Below are 19,545 nucleotides of genomic sequence, written 5' to 3'. Positions count from 1 at the left end.
ACCGCTGGAATGGTAAGATTTGTTGAAACTAGCTCCGTGTTCTTTAAATATAAAAATTAAAATTTCTAATTAATGCAATTATTAGATGAGAGATAATGCTCCCAGAAGAGCATTGAATAAATAGGGATATGGTAAGGGAAAGGAGGAGGGAAGGAAAGAGGTGGAATCTGATCCCCAAGAGCAATATGTAATTGCAAGGGTGGAGCATGTCCGAGACTGGTTTGTGGTTGGGTTTAGATTAAGAAGAGCTCGTGCATTTAGTCTGAAAAGAAGAATTGAGTGGAACTGAAATTGCATTTTCAGTAAGTACAACCTTATTTTTCAACATTTTCATAATAAACCTGCATTTCTTTTGTCACATGCCTTAACTTTTGGAGTAATCCAGCTGTTATTAGTTATGGAGCTTGTTTAGAATATTGGCAAACTTCCTTTCATATCACCTTCTTGCCTTCTATTGCCCAGTTGCAATTAGTAGAGGTTAAGAACTTAGAATTACAGTTAATCACTTGTTTCAGTGGTGTTTATAAAAGAAAATTGCTGTTTGTTAGAGTTCAATCATAATATTAAAACAGTAATATTCAGCTGAAAATGTTCTACTTGTCAGTACCAGATTGGGGATCTACAGCATAGTTAATATTGATTCTGTTACTCTGAAGATATATAAAATACATGCAACTTCTTTAGGAATAGTTTACAGAAACAAATATATAATACCTATGTAATCACCTTTCTGTGTCTGTTCACGTCTTTTACAAGGCTAGATTTTTTTTAATGGTGAAATCTAAGGCTAAGTTTAACATCTTTTTCCTTCTTTAAAGTGGATCTTTTGGCATCTCTGGAATTTAGATGCAGATAATTGGCAAAATCAAGACAGATATATTAATTGATAGCTGATCTGATTGTGGGCAAGAGTTTGCCCTCTTAATAGTCTGTGGTGAAATAACTATAAGATTGACAGAAAAATGGAAGAGAAATGAGATCTCAATGTATAGTGTCTGCTTTACTTGGGCCACTATAATGTACGCATTATCATTGTGATATCCTTAATTTCCAGATGTGTCGAGTGCTTTTGGTTTCCCGCTTTCTAAGACTTGTGGGTATCTATACATCTGAAAGTCAGTGCTTCAGAAGCTTCCCAAGTTGGTCAGTGGTGTGCAGAACCTGCTTTAAAATCTGACATATAGCTAAAATGTCTATGTTTAAAAAAATAGAGGGTAATAATGAGTATTAAATTTCTAAGAATATGTTGTGTTTGTTTCAGTACACAGAAGTTGGACTGGGTAAAGCTGTATAGAAATTAATGAATTCATTAGATTCTACAGATAATAGCAGGGTTTAATAGAAATTGCTCTATAAATCTATATAATTTAATATAGAATCCTCCATAATATTTTGAGCCAATTAAAAAAAAGTATTGTTGCTGCAAAATTCTACTGAGTGACTTTGCTATTTGTTTATTAAAGCCTATAATGCCTTTTCAAAAGGGACATTTTAAGAGGGCCCAATCTTCTCAACTTCTGAGCACTTGTATATAGCCATTCCTTTCAATGGAGCAATTAATGCATGCAAAGTTAATTACACATAAGTGTTTGCAGGGTTGTGCTCATAAACTGCGGTTATCTTGGGGTTTTGTTGGGGTAGGTGATGATGTGGCCAGGATTTTGAGAAAGACATTCAGGGGATTCCTTTTAAATGGGGAAAAATACATAGCAAACTAAATCTGTATTTCCCAGTTAAAAAAAAAAGGGGGGGGGGGGGAAGCTATCCTTTGGGGGACTATTTCTTATATGTTATTTAAGATAGAGCTATGAAAGGTAAAATTTACCAGTGGAAAACATTACTTCATAAAGTAGCCATAGCTATTCAGTGTTTCTTGCTATAGCTGTCCTAATTTCATAGTATTTCAGAAGTCATTAGACTAATCCTAGAGTGATAAATTGTTAAGTTTTCATTTCTAAAAAGTAGGTGTTTGGTTATACATACTTGTCTTAAATCAGTAAACTGCCTTGGACATTTTCTTGGGAATAATAATGAAAAAATAATTTTAAATTGCTCCTAGACTGAGAACTTAAATGGCAAGTTTCTTGCTGGAGGGAATTTTCATAGTTAAATTATAAACACTTGAGATTTGAAGTTTATAATGGAAACTTCAGGTCTGTTTTAGCAACATATACATATGTGAAAAGAAACTTGTAAGGCTTGAGTTCACTAGCTGGAAAGAGATGATGGAGTGCGTACATGCCTTTGCTTTTTAAGAGCCTGATCCATACTAAACATACTTTGCCTGTAGTGCAGATTGAGTTGCATTTCAGATGTTCAGAAGCAGTCATTACTTTCCTTAAATTAGATTTAAATGGACATGTTACCAAGTGATTTCTCAAATTAGATGTGGGATTAGATAGTTTAAACTTTTCATGCGACTAACTTTGCTCTGTTACTGTGCAAAACATTTTAAGTTCCTGCAAAAACCTACTGTTTGGTCAACTGTTTTCATTAGTAGATAAACTTGTGAATTATTGTTGAAGCACCATACTTAACTTTTTTTTTTTAGAGGTTGATAGGCTCCCCTGCTATCAATTGCAGTGATTTGTTTGACGTCTGCTTACCTGGAAGTCAGACTGTGGCCCATAGTGGTTTGTCCACATCCACATAAAATTCTCTGAGTTAAACCAGAACATAAAATGTCTGGAATGGAATCCAGAAGTACAGAGGTCAGGAGTGGAATGTGGGGTACTCTATGCTTTACACATATTAGATCATTTTGTTAAATGGAAAAGAGTATGGAAATGAATAGCAGTGATATGAATAATTTCTCTGCACATTTACAGAATAAAAATAAACAACAACTTCAAAAGGGGTGGGTTGATTTGGGTTGGGTTGGGGTTTTTTTTTGCAACAACTGTTTTCCCTTTGCTTCCCTGATCATTTATAAAGCTTTGGACAAAATTGATTGGCAATTCTAAAATCTCTTTAAAAATGAAGGATGTAACAAATAATTGATGGAAAATGTTAGGAAAAATGTACAGTATGTTTGAAAATGGAGGACATAGAACCTTTTTCCTTTTCAGCAAGAACACTTGGGTTTATGCCTGGATCTGGAAATGAAGTTGCAAGGACTTGCATTTTATATAAATATACCAAAGGTTAAATGATACAGGTACCCTGGAATGAGAAGCATAAACCTAATGGAGGTGGATTATGAAGTTAAGGTCATTTCAGAAGCTCACTGAATTCTTTTTACAGATAAATAAATAAATTTAAAAATATTTGTAGGTAACTATTAAAAAAAGAGGGATTTTGATTATTAAAAAAGAAGAGTTTGGAGAGAGTAAAGAGTTTTCAGTGACTTATGTAAGAATATCTTTGGATGCTTATGTGCATATACCAGTATTACAAATAAGAATAATAAATTATAATTATCTCTATTTTATAAAGAAATTATAATATTTTGGGGCCTCTGGTTTTACCCCAACTGTGTAAATTAATCTATAATCCAATTTGTACCTTAAACGTCATAGCTTTTGTTCATTCCCCTTAATCAACTTAGCAGTTGCTTAATACATTCTAAAATACTTTTTTTCTTTTTGAACTTGTTTTCTATTTTTCTCATTTGCATTGTCATAAAACAAGCACACATTTCTATAATCATAAGAAAGTGCTAATTTTATTTTATTTTTTTTCCTCAAGAGAGCTCTTTAAAGGCTAATGGTGTGATATAATTCTGTTAAATTGAATACAGTTGTTCCCACATGAAGCTGCAGTTATGGGTCAAAACATAAATCATTTATCTGGAACTAAAAGTAATTATTAATGTTGTATCTAGTGTATCTAATGTGGAAGAACTGGTCAATACACATAATAAAATTACTCCTGCTCCCTTTTAATAATTCACATACCTTCTCATCCGAGACAAATGAGCAGAATTTAGAGCTTTATAACTTTTCTTTTGTCATGTTTATCCAGCAATGACTTCTGAAAGCATTAGTATTTCAAATAGCTTTTATATTTTTTCTTTTAAGAACTCCTGCTCCTACGCAGGCTAATGGTGTGCAAATCCTGTCTCAAGCCACTGAATTTCTTGCATTCCTTCAAGTTAAAAGTATGTAAGTCAAATTGCATTTTGGAAAAGTTTATGTCCAGCAAGTTTCAGCTTGAATATATTTTTATGGTTAGTTTTAATGCTCCTATATAGGATTTTGAAACAGAAAACCTGGCAGCCATATCCTTGCTAATAACTATGGCATCTCACTCACCCACTTGTCCTCAGATCTGCTAAAAGCTTGATCCTCCCCCCCATGGTAATTGTCTTCTGAAACAGTTTTAAATAAAATCTTATCTATTTTTTTTTTTTAAACCATGGATATGCTCATTCTGTTCCATACCACAGTTGTCTCCATAAGATCAGAGTAACTTCCACAAGTGCATTAAGCAATGGAACTAACATGTCATGTGGTGTTTATTGTCTCATCCTCTCCCTCTGGAGAGAGCTGTGTGCAGTGGAGTGTTCTGTTTCAGAAAGAGTTTCTTGTGAGGGAGAAAGGGCTGCATTTATTTTTTTTTTCTTAAAGTACATATTGCTATGTTTTATACTAGAGCAGGCAAAACTGAAAAACTTGCTATGCATCTGGAATGGAACACGGTGGTGTTTGTGACCAGTCCTTAGTTCACAGTTTTGGATCAACCTGTGAAAAAATACACAGACTTCTTGAAAGGAAGACTGAACTTTGAGTGGAGAATTGTGGAATGGAGGAAGGGCCCAGCTGGCCATTGCCCATGAGCCTTCCTCAGCAGTTGTAGATGACCTTCTCAGTATCATGGGCTCAGGCCTCAGTGTGCTGTGGAGATCAGGGCTGGGATAGAAGGGATTCTGGGGGGAGCCAGTGTAGAAACTAAAAGACTGATGTTACAGGCATGTAGTAACCTGTGTTGCTACAGAGATATGGTGCAGTATTTGGTACTAGTTATTTTTTGAAGTGCTGAAGGCTTCATTTTGAGACGCTGAGGTAATCGGGCTGAGAAGTGATAGCGATCTTGGAGCTGGATCACTTTCAGCCATGATGGAAGAAGTCTCCCAGACAACTGGAGATTTTTAGTCACGGCTGTTGTGAGAGCTTAGTTAAAGAAAATCCAAGAGTGCTATGATGGTGGATTGGCATCTCTGTATCTTAGGTCAAAGGAGACTGTTTCATGACTGGAAACTCAGCATATTGTTCTTTTAAGTCCCCAGCATCATCTACATAGTCCTAGGTTTAGATCCATCTGTTCAAGTTACATCTATTGTAAGTCCTTTTGTGATTGAGACCAGCTTGGAGGTATGCATATATTTCTGAAACTTGAGTGCATTTAATCTGGTCAGTTGCATTATTAGCTAATGAAAAAACCTTCTTTAAAAACCTTCATTAGCTAATGAAAAAACTCTTCTTTAATAATAAAGAAGAGTCATAAGAGGTGGTGTCGGAAAAATGGATGTGAAAGAGCATAGACTGCGTTTGACATAGAATGTATCAGAAACAGATTTCAGTCCAGAAAAAAATATTGCTTGCCAAGGTCTGGAAATGCAGTTGATCTTCAAATATTAAAAGACAATTATAAATGAAACCACTCCTCACTTACTGTTCTGAAACAGAAAAGGATGGAAGAAAGAGTTGATTATTGTGGATTCCATGAGAAAAAGTGTCAAGGGATAAGCGCAGTTTCCCATCCATGCTTTTGTCCTTTCCTTCAGGAAGGCTTGTGACATTTTTAGTGCTTTATGATGAACCTCAGTCAGTCCCCCCTGATGAAGCAGTGTTGTATCCTACAGCCACAAGTTAAGCAGAATTAGTATTATTTTCTTCAGCAGCAGCCAGATTGCTGAAAGGTTAGAGAAGGAAGAAAAGTTCTCTCTTCAGGTTCTTTCTCTGATGCTGGCTGTTTCGGGCAGATAGATATAGTACCTTTCTGCTTGGCTCTAATTCATCAGAAATTCATCATTAGATGAAAATGTTCTTGTTAACAAGTCCTGGGCTCCATAAGACCCTATCACGCTGTAAGAGAGTCCAGAAACTCTTAGTGAATTCCCATGATCCTTGAAGATCACAGTCCTAGATGAACTCTGGGAATTGACTGGGCCCTGCATTGGTAGGCATAGGTAGAACAAACTTCAATTTTTCCAGAAATTCCCACATATGTGCCATTTTCTCAAAGAAAAAAAAATTAAGCTAGTTCTTGCTCAGTTCTGTTGCAAGAATTTTGGATTGAAGAAGTAGCTTAACTGCCCAGGGTAGTTTCTAGAGATATGATTTAGCACTTCCAGTGCCAGGTGATGAGGTTTCTTGTCCAGTAATTTGCAACTTTAGCAAAGCCTAGAAAAATTAGTTGATTTCCTTGGCACACAGATTTTTGTCCCTCTTTCTTCCTTTAGTACATATAGTAAAAAAAAAAAAAAGGGAAATCTGTTTGAGGATATTCTGTCTGATGGCTGGGACTACAGTACAGCAACGATGGTTCTTTAACTCTGTATTCTATAACTTTTTTTTATGGCTCAGAGAGCAATCACATGTCTGTGTGTGTTTGCTGAGGATCTAGATGATGATCATTTGAAGTGAGCTGGCTTTATACTGCCTTTGATCTCAGCATCAGCTGCATTGTTTGGAGTGGCTGAGGCCTAAAGTGTTTTAAAATAGAACAGAATAGAATAGAATAGGATAGGATAGAATAGTTCAGTTGGAAGGAACCTACAACAATCATCTAGTCCAACTGCCTGACCACTTCAAGGATGACCAAAAGTTAAAGCATGTTATTAAGGGCATTGTCCAAATGCCTCTTAAACGCTGACAGGCATGGGGCATGGATCACCTCTCTAGGAAGCCTGTTCCAGTGTTTGACCACCCTCTTGGTAAAGAAATGCTTCCTAGTGTCAAGGCTGAACCTCCCCTGAAGCAGCTTTGAACCATTCCCACACATCCTGTCATTGGATACCAGGGAGAAGAGATCAGCACCTCCCTCTCTGCTTCCTCTCCCCAGGAAGCTGTAGAGAGCAATGAGGTCGCCCCTCAGCCTCCTTTTCTCCAAACTAGACAAACCCAAAGTCCTTAGCTGCTCCTCATAGGACATGCCTTCCAGCCCTTCATTTCACCAGCTTTGTTGCCCTCCTCTGGACACATTCAAGGACCTTAACATGCTTCTTAAATTGTGGGACCCAGAACTGCACACAGTACTCAAGGTGAGGCCACACCAATGCTAAATACAGTGGGATAATGACCTCTTGTGACCGGCTGGTTATGCTGTGTTTGATGCACCCCAGGATGTGGTTTGCCCTCTTGGCTGCCAGGGCACACTGCTGGCTCCTCATATTGAGCCTGTTGTGAACCAGCACCCCCAGATCCCTTTCTGTAGGGCTGCTCTCCAGCATTCCCTGAGCACTGAAGGAGGCAAATTCTTCCACTTTTGCATTTGCTACAATTGTAGCAAATTGTATTACATACAATTGGACTGTGTGTAAATAGTCCACTTTTGTTTGGTGTTATGATGATGTTATTTTGATTTTGGTGTGGGGAATTCTTTTTTGTTGATGTGAGTGAAGTTTGTGAAGATTGTGTGATGAATGTGGACTTTAATGATAATTCTTAAATATGTGGTTCACAGAGGTGAGGGGTGGAATGTGTTGGGTTTGCATGGCAAGGTTTTGGTAGTGGCGGGGCTGCAGGGGTGGCTTCTGTGAGAAGCTGCTAGAAGCTTCCCCTATGTCCGATAGAGCCAATGCCATCCGGCTCCAAGACAGACCTGCCGCTGGCCAAGGCCGAGCCAATCAGTGATGGTGGTAGTGCCTCTGTGAGAAGATATTTAAGAAGAGGAGAAAAAGAACCAACAAACCTGGACAACTGCAGCCAGAGAAAGGAGTGAGAATATGTGAGAGAAACAACTCTGCAGACACCAAGGTCAGTGAAGAAGGAGGGGGAGGAGGTGCTCCAGGCGCCAGAGCAGAGATTCCCCTGCAGCCTGTGGTGACGACCATGGTGAGGCAGGTTGTCCCCCTGCAGCCCATGGAGGTTAACGGTGGAGCAGATATCCACCTGCAGCCCATGGAGGACCCCATGCCAGAGGAGGTGGATGCCTGAAAGAGGTTGTGACCCCGTAGGAAGCCTGCGCTGGAGCAGGCTCCTGGCAGGACCTATGGACCTGTGGAGAGAGAGAAGCCCATGCTGGAACAGGTTTGCTGGCAGGACTTGTGTCCCCGTGGGGGACCCATGCTGGAGCAGTCTGTTCCTGAATGACTGCACCCCATGGAAAAGACCCATGCTGGAGTAGTTCATGAAGAACTGTAGCCCGTGGGAAGGACCCACGTTGGAGAAGTTCATGGAGGACTGTCTCCCATGGGAGGGACCCCACGCTGGAGCAGGGGAAGAGTGTGAGGAGTCCTCCCCTTGAGGAGGAAGGAGCAGCAGATACAACGTGAGATGAACCGACCACAACCCCCATTCCCCGTCCCCCTGTGCTGCTGCAGGGGGAGGAGGTAGAGAATATGGGAGCAAAATTAAACCCAGGAAGAAGGGAGGGGTGGGGGGAAGGTGTTTTTAAGATTTGGTGTTATTTTCTCATTATCCTACTCTGATTTGATTGGTAATAAATTAAACTAATTTCCCCAAGTCAAGTCTGGTTTGCCTGTGACGGTATTAGTGAATGATCTCTCCCTGTCCTTATCTCAACCCATGAGCCTTTCGTTATATTTTCTCTCCGCTGTCCAGCTGAGGAGGGGGAGTGATAGAGCAGCTTTGGTGGGCACCTGGCATTCAGCCAGGGTCAACCCACCACAGCTATTCTATAAATATTTTTTAGTGTTGGGAAAATCAAATGTAAAGTTTGATACTTAAGTGCCAAATAGTTTGGTGGGGATAATAAAGTGAAATCTGTACTGTAAATTGTATAGTGTCAAAACTGTGTTTTAAATGCAATGGAAATAAAGACGTTATGAATATGATGAAATTTATGCGCATAGTCCCAAGAGCGTTCCTGAATTTGGTGTCCATAACATTTAGAGGAAGTACAGCATTGGTTATTGAAACATTACTAGATAAAACAGTGCTAATTTGGAACAGATTTTGAGAAGGGCACATCAATTAAGCAGCCACATTTTGGGAAGTGCTTGTTAATTTTTCTTAAAATCTATACTTTAAGGGTTTCATAGAATCATAGAATGGCTTGGGTTGGAAGGGACCTTTAAACATCATCAAGTCCAACTCCCCTGCTGTGGGCAGAGACATCATTCACTAGATCAGGTTGCTCAAAGCCTCATCCAACATGACCTTGAACACTTCCAATGATGAGGCATCCACAACTTGTCTGGGCAACCTGTTCCAGTGTCTCACCACTCTCAGCATGAAGAATTTCTTCCTTATGTCCAATCTAAATCTACCCTCTTTCATTTTAAAACCCTTGCCCCTTGTCCTGTCACTACAGGCCCTGGAAAAAAGTCTTTCTCCGTCTTTCTTAGAAGCCCCCTTTCAGTACTGAAAGGTCGCAATAAGGTCTCCCTGGAGCCTTCTCTTCTCCAGGCTGAACAACCCCAACTCTCTCAGGCTTTCTTCACAGGAGAGGTGTTCCATCCCTCTGACCATTTTCGTGGCCCTCCTCTGGACCCACTTTAACAGGTCCATGTCTTTCTTGTGCTGGGGACCCCAGAACTAGATGCAATACTCCAGGTGGGGTCTCACGAGAGCGGAGTAGAGGGGGAGAATCGACCTGCTGGCCATGCTTCTTTTTATGCAGACCAGGATACAATTGGCTTTCTGGGCTGCAAGCACACAATGTTGGCTCATGTCCAATTTTTCATCTACCAGTATCCCCAAGTCCTTCTCTGCAGGGCTGCTCTCAATCCATTCATCCCCCAGTCTGTATTGATACTGGTGATTGCCCTGACCCAGGTGCAGGACCTTGCACTTGGCCTTGTTGAACTTCATGAGGTTCCCATGGGCCTACTCCTTGAGCCTGTCAAGGTCCCTCTGGATGGCATCCCTTCCCTCAAGCATATCAGCTGCACCACATAGCTTGGTGTCATCTGCAAACTTGCTGAGGGTGTGCTCAGTCCCACTGTCTATATGTACTGTTTCTTTCCCCCACACCCATTTGACAAATACTTTGCTTAGTTAAAATATTTTTCCTAAGTTTTGTTGCTTTATGAATACATTAGTGTTGCATATATCAGGTGAAGTTGTAATTAAAATTAAAAACATGCACAAAAACTTCTTTTTGAACCCTCCTGAAGCAGCTGTCATGGGATAACATTTATTGCTTACCTATTGTACTCTGTTAGTCAATTACTGTTATTTTTGTCCTTGCGTTTGAAGGCAATATTAAAAGTTGATGGAGATCGAGTTGTGTGCAGACATAATTTGTGCTGTTCTTTGGGAAGCATGTCCTTTGTCATGTTTTCATATGCATAAAATAAAATAAATCAAAGCTACATATGAAAATGACCTTTAGAACAATTTGTGACATAGATGAACTGCTTCCAAAAATAAGAAGTCTTTTATTTTTATGTTACAAAGAGGAAAATAACTGGAACTATATGCAAGTGCAGTTTTTATTAAATAAATTGTTCTCAATATTACTTTTATGTTCTACTGGTATGAAATGAATCAAGTGATACCAAAGGTCCTAAATGTCTCAAAAGCAGTATTTTTAAATGTATCACAAATCAAATGTTGATAAAGTTGTCATGATCAGTACTTTTTGAAGAAAGCAAATTTGGTAGGAATTTCTCTTCTGTGATTAAAAATTCAGTATAATTCCCGTGGGTTTTTTAATGCTGAAAACCGATTTGCCAAGCACAGTAAGAGTATTCTGAGAAACCACTGAGAAAACTTGCACACAATGGGGACACACTTGGTAGAGTTATAGTTCATAGCTAGAAGAGCATATGCTACAGACAGGTGTTTATTTTGATTTTTAAATATAATGAAGTCTAGTTATCTTTCATAAACATTCAAAGGGGAGCTGATTTTTCAACAAGAGGAAAGTCAGAAACAAACTGACCTAAATAAATTTAATCAGAACAGTCTGCTTCACTAGGCACTTCTGAAATTTTATCAGCCTCTGGAATAGATGGGTTTTATTTTGTGAACCAGTTAAAAGCATTTTTTTTTCAGCTGCAGGTTACTTTTTTCTGTGTATTAATCGAACTGCAGACTAGTTGTCCAAGTTAGAACCTCAGTGCAGTGTATCACAGTGTGCTAGTTAACAGCTGTTTGTGTGGATATTTTTATCGAATTCATATGCTACTTAATATGAGTACATTTTAGTCTCGGGGGGGACAAAACAAAACAAAACAAAAAACAGCCCCCCAAAAGTGCCCTGTTTTAATTTAAAAGAAGCAACAGTGGAGATGAAAGCAGCATCTAAGAACATTGTTTGAGGAAAATGGTGGCAAAGTCTGTCTAAAAATGTTAAGTAAATAGTGTTTTCCTTAATTTTCAAGCTTACAATTTTCTGGACTTTGAGGAACGAGGGATTTGTTTTACAAAGGTTTTTGTTTAATTACAGCCTGCAGAAAACAGCTCTCATTGCAAATTGTCTTTGCAGAGAGCTTATGATGCAAGATTCGTTTGGGGATTTGTATGATTGCTTCAGAATATAGGTGCAGAGATGGCCTGGCCCTATAAATCCCGTCTCCTGGATTAGTAGCAGTGCTTTCTTATCTGCAATTAATGAGGAAATTCTGTCTGAAGGGAACCATTCAGTAACAAACTCTGGGGTGGTTTTTTCCCCTTTCTTATGAAAGGAACGGGAAGGAATTTGGTTTGTATTTGGAAGATCTTGTAAAAATGTAAGTGAAAAGACATGTTATGGTTTTGGGGGGGGCTACCTTCTCCCAGAGAAATGCTGCAGAAATTTATTGTTTTGGAAACTTGGAACTTTTCTGTATAATTTTCAAAGGTCAAATAGTTTTAATTCTGTTTTGGGCCTTGTTTGTGTTGTATTTCAGCCAGCATTTTCCAGTGCATAGTAGTGACGTTTTTAATTTCCCCCCTGGTTTTGCTCAGTAGAAACAGTTCCTTGGTGTAGTTATAGTAGACAAATATAACAGAGAACCCTTTTCTGGGAGAAGAGCCTCCTCATGCATTTCTTAACCATTTTTTGAAAGAATTGGTCTATCTGTGCATGTGAGAGAGGGAGGTGGTAGCTGTAAATTGAAGTGACATCATCTATATACTCCCATTGATCTGCTTTTAGACTAGAGCCAGGATAAAAGGAAATGGCATCAGGGAGGAAGTATACTCATTTAGGCACAGCCTCCAGTGTGCTAATGGAATAATAATAGAAATCATGCTACTGTCAATTGGTTGCTGCATTAGTCTGAGGCACATTTCCCCTCAGAGGAGACTTTCAATGACTTCATTCAAGTGCAGACTGGAGGAAATGGGATACTCAGCATACCAGCTGTATTACTTCAGTGATTTGTGCCCTGGCTTAGGGGTGCAGTGCAAGCATTAGTGCTGTGGATGTTCAAGTACATATATCTGTGTCACATTTCATGGCTGTGAAAGGTCAGTAGCCAAATGTTTCAGTGGAATTTTTTCTAGTATAAAGGGCAAATCTGGCACTTATTGTATTTGTTAATGTAGGAATTGTAAATCCACTCCTTCATATGGGTGGTCTTCTGGGATGTGAGGTCACTAACCTCTGTAGCTGCAATACCATATCTTTGAAGAGACAAGATTTGTTTTCTTTGTGCTTTTTACATGTTAGGGGTAGGATTCAGAAAATTCGTAGTTTTGTTCCAAGATTATTTGTAGAAACCCTTTCAAAACTGTTAATGTGTTGAGATATTCCTGTAACAGTATAATGCTTGAAGTGTCTTGTATACTAATATGGATAAAATACAAAGTATGCTTTTTCTCCATCTTGGCTTTTTCAAATACAGAACTAGTTTTGATACTCTGTCTCTTTGTTTTCGTTTGTTTCAGAGATTTCAGCCTAATTATTCAAACTTTAAAACCACCACATCAGGTCACACATGAAAATTTAGTGGAAAAACAAAATAAACATTTTCAAAAGGCTGAATAGTTGCAGGAGAGGTTGTGCAGTCTTAAGGGCAAGACAAAATATACAGTGTTGGTATACAGCTTTATAGTGGGGATGTTGTTTCATTATATGGGACATGACAAAAAAACCTCTGGTGTGCTTGATCAAAACATTAATTTATTCCCTCTTTGTAGTGTCAGTACTCACAATTGGGGGCAGGGGGAACCCTGGGAAATTAATAAGATTTCCATGCAACAGGCATGGGTTGGGAATAATTATCTACTTTACAATATAAATAGATGTCATTGCAGCAATCGTAGCCATAATACAAAGTACTTGATTCACATTGTAAATACTGTTTCTTGATATTAGACACATTTCCTGGTCCAAGTGATGTACTTAAAAATGCTCAAATAGATGTGATTATTAATGGAGCATGCTCCTGTGCAGTTCAGAGGGTATTGTGGTTTTTATTATTATTATTATTATTATTATTATTATTATTATTATTATTATTAACAGGAAGGCTTAAATTTTGTGTTGTTTTCTGGAAGTGTTTTTGACATGGAAATATACAGTAACACAGTGAAATTTATCTTGCAGTATTTTTCTGTAGCTGCATTGTGTATTTTTCCTGTATGTTAGATATTTGAGATGCATTCTAGAAATATGATTTGTCATAAAGGAAAATGGTTTCATAATACTTGAAACCAAATTTATTTTTGTTTTCTCTAGCATTTATGATTGGTAGCACTTAAAAGCAAGGGCCCCTCTGTATTAATCATAAGGCAAACAAATGGAAAATTGACATTGTGTACCTCAAACCATTCTGTGTGAATGATGAGAACTAACAGGTGGATGGGACAAATAAGAATGGTGGTGAGGAAAACAAAAAATAATGGGGTGTGTTTAGTTGACTAAAACTTCCAGTGCAATTTTATGAAGTTATAAATAATCTTTAAAAACTTTTGGAGATAGTGTTATTGATATTGCTCTATTTGTGGAAAAGAGGGTAGAAGAACTTTAAACCCTAAAAATAATTTTGTAATAGTCTGTGTCTTGAAACTTCTTCTGAGCTTTGGGATAGATTTTCTCTTAGGCAGAATCTCTTTTATTACAAGGGAGGGGGAAAATTGAAAGAAAATATATTCCTACTTGTATTTTTTGTTGGAATAAATGAGAGAACAAAATGTTATAGTTGCGCCCACTAGTGCCAATTTGGTTACCAATCTGTAAGTATTTCTGCTGTTATTGCCCCTGCCTTCTGTGCCCGTGTTCACTAGTTCTTAATTTGCCCTTTAATTAAACCATGAGTTGAAATCTGGTATGTAAAGTCTCCCCTTGGGCATCTAGAACGTGGGAAAATAACAGAAGTTATGGTCTCGGATTTTTTTTTCTCTACAGTCTCAAATGTAAACTGAATTGTGAAAACTCTTTACCTGTAATGCAACACTAGACAGAGGTAAATTAGGGACATGGCTGCTGCTTTACTTCTTTGCTTTTGTTGACTTCAACTGGATTCCCTAATATTACCTTAAACAATGGCTTTCTGTGGGTGAATCAGTATAAAAATTATATTGATGATATATTATAAAATAATAACTCTCAGCTCTTCTGTACTTTCTCTAGCATATATATGTGTGTATATATATAAAAAAAACCCCAAAAGTGTGTGTGTGTGTGTGTGCACACATATATGTATTCCAGCAGCTATTCTACAGATGATAAAAATTAAGTATGGCTTTGCTGTCTTTGTAGTTAAAAGTGAAAGCTTGCTAAATAAGAAGTTACCTTTCTGTGTGTAGTGTTCTGCAACATTTCAAATTTTATTAGCATTCAAAATGAATTTGGTTTCCAAGCAGAGCCATTTCCCAGAACCCTTCCCTATTTTGTTTTTTAAAGTACCCCCCCCAGCAGCCGTTCTTGCACTGTGCAATAAACATTCAAATTGGCATTTTAGTAGTTGTCCTAAAATTGAAATATCAAATATTTTTAACAACTCCATTTTGTTGGCAGGCTTGGGTATTAGAAAATATTTCAGTTGGAGCCAGTAAGACATAGGGTTTTTTCAGACACAAAGAATACAACTTTAATAATAAAAGAATGTCTTGCAAGGAAACCAAATCATTTAAATCTTAGAGATCTATTTCCCTCTTTGTTATGATTTAGGTACTAATGATAAATTATGTCAGACTAAGAGGGAAGAAAATATCACTGTGCTTATTTAGTTGTTAACTGGAATCTTTACAGGTTAAGACTTAACAGGAGATCCTTGATATATTCATGGACTTACTGTCAGAGAACAGGGGTGCAGGCTTGTTCAATCTGCGTAACCAGCCCTGGCTGGGGGGGGGCTGTTGGTAAGAGGACAGTGAAAGAGGCATTCCCTATGGCTCATGTTGGGGAATTTTTATTGTACCACTTGAGGTGAATTAAACACATGTTTGTGCTTAAATATATTAAAAAATATTTAAAGAGCAATGCATTGGGCAGAGTACTACTGCCATAAGTGGTTCTACAAGGAGTCTGCAAAGATGCATCACGAACCGATTCCTTATATACACTTGCACCAGCTCCAATCCTGTGAGCATCGGCATGGGGGCCTCAGCCCAGCCTTGGGTCCATCTCCTAGCCCAGCTCTGCTGCCCAAAGGTGGCCCCTGAGCACTTGCATTTCAGGATGGCTACAAGACAATGCTGCATGCTGTTTCTTATCTCATCACCCAGGGAAACTTTACTCCCTTACAGGGACTTGTTCTGTCTCTGGCATTCCTGCTTCCAGCCAGTTTAACCCCTTCTGCAGTTGGGCCTTCTTGCCCTCCATGCCAGATCATTCCTTGGTCACAAATTACCACTGCTGAGCAGTTACAATTTTAATTTCCCCTTCACTGATTACATTTTGTACCTGCTTAGCACATTGATACAATAGAGGGGGACATGAACAGTGAAGCAGGAGTAGAGAGTTTCCAAATGCGATTAAAAATTTGACATAGTGTGTGGTGGATTGACCTTGGCTGCCCACCAGGTGCCTACCAAGCCGCTCTATCACTTCCCCCCCTCAGTGGGACAGGGGTGAGAAAATAAGATGAAAAACTCGTGGGTTGAGATAAAGGCAGTTTAATGAAGAAAAGCAAAGGCCTCACACAGAAGCAAAGGCAAACAAAAAGATTTCTTCTCTACTTCCCATCAGCAGGCGATGTCCAGCCACTTCCTGGGAAGTAGGGCCTCAGTACGCATAGCAGTTGCTTCGAAGACAAATGCCTTAATAACGAATGCCCCCTGCTCCTCCTCCTTTCTCTTAGCTTTTATTGCTGAGCATGAGGTCATATGGTATGGAATATCCCTTTGGTCATTTTGGGTCAGCTGTCCTGGCTGTGTCCCCTCCCAACATCTTGCCCACCCCAGCCTGCTGGCCTTTGTGGGGAGGGTTTGCAGAGGCAGCCTTGATGCTGTGTGAGCACTGCTCAGCAGTAGCCAAAACATTGGTGTGTTATCAACACCTTTCTAGCTACCAATCCAAAGCACAGCACTATGAGGGCTGCTATGGGGAAAGTTAGCTCCATCCCAGCCAGACAGCCAGACCCAATACATAGTGTTAAAATAGTAGGGTTTTTTTTTTTCATTTGTCTTTCTGGAGAATATTAAAAGTGAGCAGTGCTGGTTTCTTTCTGTGTGCAAAAGCTTAAATTCATGTCTTTACTATCTCCACATTACTCTTGGTTCCCCACGATGATGGATAGTGGGGAAAGCTTTGTGGTATATAGCAAACATCTGACTGGTCATCCTGAGCCCTAAATTTCAAATAGATGTTTCATGGCAGCTGGTGTAATTTCTCTCTGAACTCTGAATTATTTATTTGTTCATCCAATAAGCCTATTAAACAGAGCAGTTAAGCACTTGCTACATCAGACTTCTTATGCTTTTTCTTTTCAGGCTACATTAGGTTCAACTTGAAAAGTTGAACATTAGGTTTTGGATTCAGGGCACCTAAGTACTAAATATATTCATATATATATATACAGTGTGCCATAGACACTATATCCATGCTTTCTTTTCTGTGTAATGATGGATGCCTCCTGATTCTTTGCACTAGAATATGGCTTAAAAAATGTGTTGTTAGAACATTTTTTTATGTGTCACTTAGTTGAGTTGCATTTCTTTGTTCACTGTAAGAATACCAAGCAATTGCTCATAAAATAGGTAAAAATGCTACTCTTCACAGAATCACAGAATGGTTGAGGTTGGAAAGGACTTCTGGAGGTCATCTGGTCCAACCCCCCTGCTCAAGCAGGGCCACCTAGACCAGGTTGCCCAGGACCAAGTCCAGATGACTTCTGAATACCTCCAAGGATGGAGACTCCACAACCTCCCTGGGCAACCTGTTCCTTATGTTCAGATGGAACCTCCTGTGTTTCACTTTGTGCCCATTGACTCTTGTCCTGTTGCTGGACACCACTGAAAAGAACCTGACTCTGTCTTCTTTACACCCTCCCTTCAAATATGTATAAAAATTGGAAGACACAGAGGTGATTCGAGAAAGCCAACATGGCTTCACCAAGGGCAAATTGTGCCTGACTATACAAGTGGCCTTCTACAAGTGGAGTGAATGCATCAGTGGACAAGGGAAGAGCTACAGATGTCATCTACCTAGACTTACGTAAGGCCTGTCAAATGGCCCCCCACAACTTTCTTAACTCTAAATTGGAGAGAAATGGGTTTGATGGATGAATTGTTAGAAGGATAAGGAACTGGCTGGATGACCACATCCAAACAGTTGCAGTCAATGGCTCAATGTCCACGTGGAAACCAGTAATGAGTGGTGTCCCTCAGGGGTACTGGGACCGGTATTGTTCAATATCTTTATTAATGAGATAGACAGTGGGACTGAGCACACCCTCAGCAAGTTTGCAGATGACACCAAGCTATGTGGTGCAGCTGATATGCTTGAGGGAAGGGATGCCATCCAGAGGGACCTTGACAGGCTCAAGGAGTAGGCCCATGGGAACCTCATGAAGTTCAACAAGGCCAAGTGCAAGGTCCTGCACCTGGGTCAGGGCAATCACCAGTATCAATACAGACTGGGGGATGAATGGATTGAGAGCAGCCCTGCAGAGAAGGACTTGGGGATACTGGTAGATGAAAAATTGGACATGAGCCAACATTGTGTGCTTGCAGCCCAGAAAGCCAATTGTATCCTGGTCTGCATAAAAAGAAGCATGGCCAGCAGGTCGATTCTCCCCCTCTACTCCGCTCTCGTGAGACCCCACCTGGAGTATTGCATCTAGTTCTGGGGTCCCCAGCACAAGAAAGACATGGACCTGTTAAAGTGGGTCCAGAGGAGGGCCACGAAAATGGTCAGAGGGATGGAACACCTCTCCTGTGAAGAAAGCCTGAGAGAGTTGGGGTTGTTCAGCCTGGAGAAGAGAAGGCTCCGGGGAGACCTTATTGCGACCTTTCAGTACTGAAAGGGGGCTTCTAAGAAAGACGGAGAAAGACTTTTTTCCAGGGCCTGTAGTGACAGGACAAGGGGCAAGGGTTTTAAAATGAAAGAGGGTAGATTTAGATTGGACATAAGGAAGAAATTCTTCATGCTGAGAGTGGTGAGACACTGGAACAGGTTGCCCAGACAAGTTGTGGATGCCTCATCATTGGAAGTGTTCAAGGTCAGTTTGGATTCTGATTCTATAAGATCCCCCCTGGGGCTTCTCTTCTGTAGGCTAAACAGGTGTGACCAACTAGCACACCCTTACAGTGGAGTATTGCTCAGGGGAGAAGGGCAAAAAAACCCAATGATCTTGGGGAAGAATGTATCATTATATTGGGTTTGTGTCGGACAGCTGCTCCCATGTCAGACAAAGCCAGTTTCAGATGGCTCCAGGATGGACCTGCTGCTGGCCAAAGCTGAGCCAATCAGCAGAGCTGGTGGCGCCTCTGTGACAACATATGTAAGAAAGGGTAAATAATGCTGCACAGCAGCTGTGAGAGAGAGGAGTGAGAAAATGTGTGAGAAACCACCCTGCAGACACCAAGGTCAGTGAAGAAGGAAGGGGAGGAGGGATTCCAGGTGTGGTAGCAGAGATTCCCCTGCAGCCAGAGAAGGACTCCATGCCAGAGCAGGTGGACGTGCCCTGAAGGTAGCTGCAGTCCTGTTGTGGTTTAGCCCCAGCCGGCAGCTAAGCACCACGCAGCCGCTCACTCACTCCCCCACGGTGGGATGGGGGAGAGAATCGGAAGAGCAAAAGTAAGAAAACTCATGGGTTGAGATAAGAACAGTTTAATAATTGGAACAAAATGATAGTAATAATAATAATGAATTGTAATGAGAAGGAAAACAACAAGAGAGAGAGAGGAACAAAACCCAAGGGAGGGAAAAAGAAATAAAATAAAATAAAAAAAAAATGATACAACCACTCACCACCCGCCGACCGACGCCTAGCCAGTCCCCAAGCAGCGACCGCTACCCCCAGCTAACTCCCCCCAGTTTATATACTGAGCATGACATCATATGGTATGGAATAGCCCTTTGGTCAGTTTGGATCAACTA

At 39.9% G+C, this 19,545-nt stretch overlaps 1 long non-coding RNA gene across 1 annotated transcript in view; it reads left to right on the top strand.

Annotated features, from left to right (window-relative positions):
• The first annotated feature begins 12,406 nt into the window (after nucleotides 1–12,406).
• LOC142403058 (uncharacterized) overlaps nucleotides 12,407–19,545 on the top strand; it is a 45,003-nt gene continuing 37,864 nt past the window's right edge. Inside the window, exon 1 of the long non-coding RNA XR_012773581.1 lies at nucleotides 12,407–12,524. This is a non-coding gene — a long non-coding RNA (uncharacterized LOC142403058). The remainder of the gene's footprint in view (nucleotides 12,525–19,545) is intronic.

This window comes from Mycteria americana (genome assembly GCF_035582795.1).
Source record: "Mycteria americana isolate JAX WOST 10 ecotype Jacksonville Zoo and Gardens chromosome W unlocalized genomic scaffold, USCA_MyAme_1.0 Scaffold_32, whole genome shotgun sequence".
NCBI classification, from domain to species: domain Eukaryota; kingdom Metazoa; phylum Chordata; class Aves; order Ciconiiformes; family Ciconiidae; genus Mycteria; species Mycteria americana.
Note: the sequence above shows the minus strand (reverse complement) of the source record. Positions and strands in the feature narration are given on the sequence as shown.